This window comes from Marmota marmota, unplaced genomic scaffold (assembly GCF_001458135.2).
Source record: "Marmota marmota marmota unplaced genomic scaffold, marMar, whole genome shotgun sequence".
NCBI lineage: Eukaryota > Metazoa > Chordata > Mammalia > Rodentia > Sciuridae > Marmota > Marmota marmota.
Window position 1 is genome coordinate 3,802,718 of NW_026000241.1, and position 6,567 is coordinate 3,809,284.

Sequence of the window (6,567 nt, forward strand, 5' to 3'; positions counted from 1 at the left end):
TGAATGGAGTGGTTGTCCTCATTTCCATTTCAGAGGATTTGTCGCTGATATACAGGAATGCCTTTGATTTATGCATGTTGATTTTATATCCTCCCACTTTGCTGAATTCATTTATTAGCTCTAATAGTTTCTTTGTAGACCCTTTTGGGTCTGCTAGGTATAGAATCATGTCATCAGCAAATAGTGATAATTTAAGTTCTTCTTTTCCTATTTTTATGCCTTTAATTTCTTTTCGTCTGTCTAATTGCTCTGGCCAGTGTTTCGAGAACTATGTTGAACAGAAGTGGTGAGAGAGGGCATCCCTGTCTTGTTCCAGATTTTAGAGGGAATGCCAGGCAGGACCTTGCACTTCCACAGGGAGACCTTCCTCCCAGAGCTGGTCTCCAGGTGAGTCTGAGAGCTCAGTGGACACTGAAGGAGAGCAGCAGAGAGAACCAAACCCAAGACTCTTTAGCTGAGGTCAGGGGAGAGCCAGGCTGAGCTAGCCTAGAGCAGGGCTGCTGTGGCTGCTTGCTGTCCTGATGGATGATTTATTCACAGGCTGCATTGATTCATAACACTTCCAGAGAACTGAATGTTGCACTAACACAGGGTTCTTTGGTGACCAATAAGTAGTGCTAATAGAGGCTGAAGAGAAGATGGGAGGGAGGTGTCCAGAGCTTCCAGAGAAAGAACAGAGACCCAATAATCTTTGCAATGAAGGGGGTAAAGGAATAGGCTTCAACTGTGGAGGGTAAATAAGTTAGATTAGGGATTTTTTAAAAATGTGTTTGCTTCCAATGATAAATATTTGATTATGTTTGTGTATTGTTGGCAAGGATCCATATTAAGGATCTTGCAAGTATTATCTTGCAACAGAAGTTCATGGACACACTTCTGATAGTATTGTCTCTCCCTTTGATATTCACATGGAAAAGCATTATGTCACACCTGAATACAGATATGCCTAGGAGCCTTACTTTGCAATATCTGTGAGGCTGCACATTTGTGTGTGTTGGTAGCCAGTTATCTCTGTCCCCACCCCAAACTCCCTGTTTGCCTTTTAGTTTATTTGTTTCAGGTGTGTATAGAGATATTTGTGGTAAATGTGTGAAAATTTATGAACTTTGTGTAGTCCAATATGTCAATTGGATTATGTTCCCACTTTATTTCTGAAAGAGCCCAGCGATTGGTATTCTTTACTTGTGAGTTCTTGCTTCACAGTTCTTGTGCATCTCTGGTGCTGGTGGGTCGTGTTTTATGTGTATTTCCAACTTGTTTTCACATTTCTGTTGCTGCTTATTGTGACCCTTAGCTTTTTGTGATCAGGTACATTTCTCAGAGAGGCATTGGCTTCAGCCCTCCCTGGGAAGGCATTCGAGCTTCCTTCCCATTTGATTAAAGCTCGTCCTATCTATATTGTGTGTATAAAACCAATTCAGACATTCAACATTGTTACCACTGTGCATTGTAGAGGATTTTGTTCATATTTTAATATTTATGAGTTTTTGGCAATTTATTCCTGAGTTAGGAACCCGGGTGGATATTATTAAATCATTAATATTTCATAACTTTTCTTTTAGATTTTCATTCAATTTTGTTTCAATCAGTGTGAGCTTTTTGCTTGTATTGGAAAATGACATGAGTCCCATTAATATGCACAATGAATATATACAAATAAAAATGATAAAATCAACAAATTAAATAGTGAAAAATAGAATGTGTGCTCAGTGGAGCGGAGGAAGTGTGGAGGAGAGTCAGGAGGAGGTTTTTGGTGGGCACCAACACACACTTATATAAGAGCCATAAATCCTGATGTTCACAGGATAATGACTGCAGCTCATCTTATTCTGTATTTTTATAGCCATAATTTTATATTTATGGGCAAAACATAAAATTACTTCAAAACAGTAGACCATCTTTTAATTATATATTCTTATGAAGAATTAGAAGAGAGAAATTAGAAGTTTCCCAACACTGAAAATTGATAAATATTGAAGGAGAAGGAAATGCTGATTATTCTGATTTGAACATTTCATTTTGTATATGTATACTGATTTCTCACACTGCACCCTGTTAACATGTCCAGGTATTGTGTATCAATGCGGGCTAAAGTTGTAGTTCAATGGTAGAGAGCTTGCCTAGCATACACAAGGCCTTGGGCTTGAGACCCAGCCCTGCCAAAGAAAACAAAAACCAAAATATAATGAATAAATTCATGTCTGGGTATTAAATAAACTTTTAAGATAGAAATAAAACCCATAATCTCATGCCTTAAAGAAAAAAGCACTATACTTGTACTAATTCAATCTACGCTGCCATTCTCTGTTTTGTAAAATCTCAGGCTATTTTAAAACTTTTCTTTCTATATTATGCATACACACATGCTCTTACACTTTTATGCAAACACATGAGTACAATCCTATGCACATCATAAATGCTCTCTGCAGTGGTGCAGTATTCTTTTCTAGTTTATCCCCGCTTACCATCTCACTCCATAATTCCTGTGGACTTCCTGCAGTCAACAAACTCCATGCAGTTGAAGTACTTCAAAGGATGCACAGTATTTCATAATGGTATTGTGCTACTCATACTTTCTAGGCCTTCCATAGTTGTTCTCATTAAATCACTATTACATCAATGTTGCAAGAATATGTTGCTATTGTTGAGTTCAAACAAGTGCTTCTCAGCCAGTGTTGAGTTGATCTATGTTCTATGACCATCACCCTGGCCTATCTGAGTCCCAGTGCCCTGCCTTGAGGTTGGCACACATGCACATACATCACACTGTCACCCCTGTGGCCTCTGACCTTCACACCACACTGTTAGACTCCTAGTGTACACAATGCAAGCTGGCCAGATCAAATTATCTTTCTCCTAATGTAGAAATGGCAGCCAGAATGTTTATTTTGTAAGCCTCCCCTGGACAAATAAACACAGGGCAAATACTGTTACATTTTGCCAGATTACACCCTGCATTTAAAGAAACACACATATGGAGAAAGATGTCAATAGACAGGAAAGTAGTGGGATGAAATGGACACGGGGTGGGAGGGGTGAGGTAATCAGCTCAGGGTCCCTGAGAGACCAACAGGAGGAAACCGGTCCCTTGGTTCCAGCTGCATTCCAACCCAGTCTGTCTCCTGGGCGCCCAGCAAAATAAGAAAGGAGCAGAAATAAACACATCCAAAGTGAAAAATAGAGATGTTTTCATGGTTTCAAAGTGATATAGAAATGATACAAAGATAAAAGGATAAAGGAGAATAAATTAACAATTCAGAAATTGTTCCATTAAAGTACAACAGAATCTTGTCATGGTTTTATATGATACAGGACCTCTTGGTTTTCCTGTGCCTCTTCCAGGTCTCCTTGACCAGTTGATTTTGACCTGGTGGTTGAGGAGTCCTCTTCCTCACTTCTCTCATGTGGCATCTTTTCTTTGTTATTCTTCAGGTTTGGATGTTATTTTTTTTAACAAAGCCCACAGGTGCACTCTGGCCCTGGTTCTGGCCTTCAGCCAACCAGCAGAGGTCTCCCCAGCTGTTCTCCACAAACCCATGCACATATCATGACAGTCCTGTCCTTTTGTTCCTTCCCATGGCTGGGGGCATTGTGTTAGAACACATTTATCTCTCTGTTCTCAGTCTATGATCTGATAAAACCAGATACAGGTGAGCAGAGACTTCATCTGCTGTGTTCACCTTTGTATTTTCCCAAAGGTAAAGAAGTGTATCTGCAATTACTAGAGAAAAATATAAGAAAGTAGTAAGTTAGGAAATTCAAATAATGCAAGGAGAATGTAACCATGGTCCATAGAATTTCTTCCAAGCAACTGGGTTCAACAAATTGAATAGAGGTCTGGGAGATCCAGAGGCAGACAGACCAGCCAGGACGTCCTCATGATGCTCCTGTGGCCACCCGGAGGTGAATATTTGTCTTCTGCTTTGTCTCTCCATGATTAAAAGCTTCCAGGATTCTCAAGTATGTCTCTGAGCCCAGCCCTGGTTTTGGGACCAGGGATCCCCCTGTCCTTTATATCCCAGTGAAGAGGCTAGGATTCTGTTCATTAGTGAAAGACCTCAGCTGTGTCCCTCAGGATTCAGGCATGAATTTCTAGAACGTCAATGATGTTTGGGATGTCATTTTACATCTGGGTCATGGTAGGGCATGGTCTTCCCTCACTGGGCATCTTCTTTCCCACAAGCAGGAGATGAACTAGGCAAACCCAGTACGTTGTCCCACTGTAAGTAAAGAGTGGAGCTGTGGAGCCCTGAGAGAGGCGTCTTCCCAGAGACCTGTTTAGGTGAGTTCAGGCAGACCTGGTGAGCATTAGCTCTGGGAGGCAAAAGGGTCATGAGAGTTGGAAATTGTCAACAGGGGACATTCTCAGTGCCTTGAATGAGAGGGATGTTAGGTTGAGCTCCTTTAGAAAATCAACCTTTCCTTTTTATCTTTAATATTTTCCTCTGATTTGACAGAAATATTTGTCCCTCCTTCTCTTCATATTTACTATTTTTATGCAGGTATTTTATCCGTACCTCCCCACTGTACATTCTTGCTAATATTTCCCTTTAGTGTCAGTCCCAGTCTTCATGGAATCTTTTCTCAGCAAATTGTCTATGATTCTTATCCCTTGTTCTGTGATTACATAATTCTGCACATAGTGAAAGCCCGTCAGTAATTTTGCTTGGCTCTCTGATACATTATTCCTCTTTTCAACAGTCTTCCTATGTTTGGGATAAGTATTGAAAAAATCCACACTAGCCTTGTTATTTTTGGTCATCTTGATCCCAGAGTTTCTTTCTCTGTGCCTTTAATTCTTTTACTCCCTAATTCATTTCAGAACCTCCACTTCAACCCCAAGAATCAATTCCTAGCCAAGATATTTCTGTGGGGATTTTTCCATTGACACAAAACAGATAAGATTCACAAGGGGTTACTCTTGGATCTCTATAGTAGGACAAGTCTATGGTTGTCATAGGGTAGAAAAGCTGCCTAAGAGCTGAGAGAGAGATTGGTGGCAAAGGGTGCTTTCCCAGGAGGAAGCAGTTTTATTTTTAAGTCAGTGAATGTCATAAGTTGGAGAAAACTTTAAATGTAGATTAAGACTTGTGTCTTGATGCCAGTGTGTAAATAATAGCATATGGACTGAGCATTTGAAAGACCCTGGGTTCCATCCCCAGCACTAGAAAGAAACCCTTGAATCTTCAGAGTGTCCTTCAGTAATCATTTTCACAGATTGCATGCAGGTATTAGGTGTTCAAAACTGAATTTTGCTTAAACAATTCAGAAAACCTCTGATCTAAGAAGCTCAAGGAAAGTAATGAAAAGAGCTCTGGTGGAGAGTGTCCACCCTGTGTCTCTCAAGGGAACTCTCAGTAGATGTAGGACTGACTTTCTGCTGAATTCAGCTTCCATGGGGAACACAATCTCTGAGTGAGATAAAGCTTTGTCTTCACATTTTCCTTAACCGACAGGAGCAACCACAGCCTGGAGAAGATCTCTATGAATATAATGAGCCAGGGAAACTCTTTAGTACTATTGAAACAATATTACAGGCAATTTCTGCTGGAGAGGACCCCCATGAATGTCAAGAGAGCAGGAAGTCCTTCTTCCAGAACACTCACCTAATCACACCTGAAAAAATCCACAGCATGGATAAGACATATGCATGTGACCAGTGTGAAAAGTCCTTCCACTACAGCTCTGGCCTTCTCAGGCACGAGAAGACTCATACTGCAGAGAAATTCTTCCAGTGCCAAGAATGTGGACAGGCCTTCAAGTATTCCTCGAATCTGAGGAGACACCTGAGAACTCACACTGGAGAGAAGCCCTTTGAATGCAGTCAGTGTAGGAAAACCTTCACCAGGAACTTCAACCTGATTCTACCAGAGAAACCACACAGGAGAGAAGCCCTATGCATGCAAGGACTGTGGGAAAGCCTTCAACCAGCCCTCATCTCTCCGGAGCCACATAATAAGTCACACTGGAGAGAAGCCCTTCACGTGCAGCCAGTGTGGGAAAGCCTTCAGGGAACATTCGTTATTGAAGACGCACCTGCGGACTCACACCAGAGAGAAACCCTACGAGTGCACTCAGTGTGGGAAGCCCTTTTGGACCAGCACACACCTGAATGTGCACAAGAGGATCCACATGGGGGAGTCGCTGTATGAGTGTGCGACCTGCGGTCAGGTCTAGAGTCATCTGTCCACCCTCAAGAGTCACATGCGGACTTACACTGGAGAGAAGCCCTGCCAGTGCCAGGAGTGTGGACGAGCATTTGGTCATCCCTCGTCTCTCAGAAAATACGTGAGGACTCACAGAGGCAAGAAGCCCTATGTGTGCCAGGAGTGTGGGTGAGCCTTCGGCCAGTCTTCACACCTCATTGTGCATGTGAAAACCCACACCTCAGGGAGACCCTATCAATGAAATCAGTGTGAGAAAGCCTTCAGGCACAACTCCTCACTTGCCGTGCACAAAAGGACCCACAGTGGCAGAGAGAACATCAGTAAAGGTGGCTTGCCTTTGTCAGCGTCTCATTGCTACAGTGGCCCCTCATCTGTTAGCTGTGGGTTTGTGGAAGTGTAG

The 6,567-nt window shown here is 42.0% G+C and overlaps 1 pseudogene; it reads left to right on the plus strand.

Moving 5' to 3' along the window:
• LOC107145007 overlaps positions 1 to 6,567 on the plus strand; it is a 9,027-nt pseudogene extending 2,460 nt beyond the window's left edge.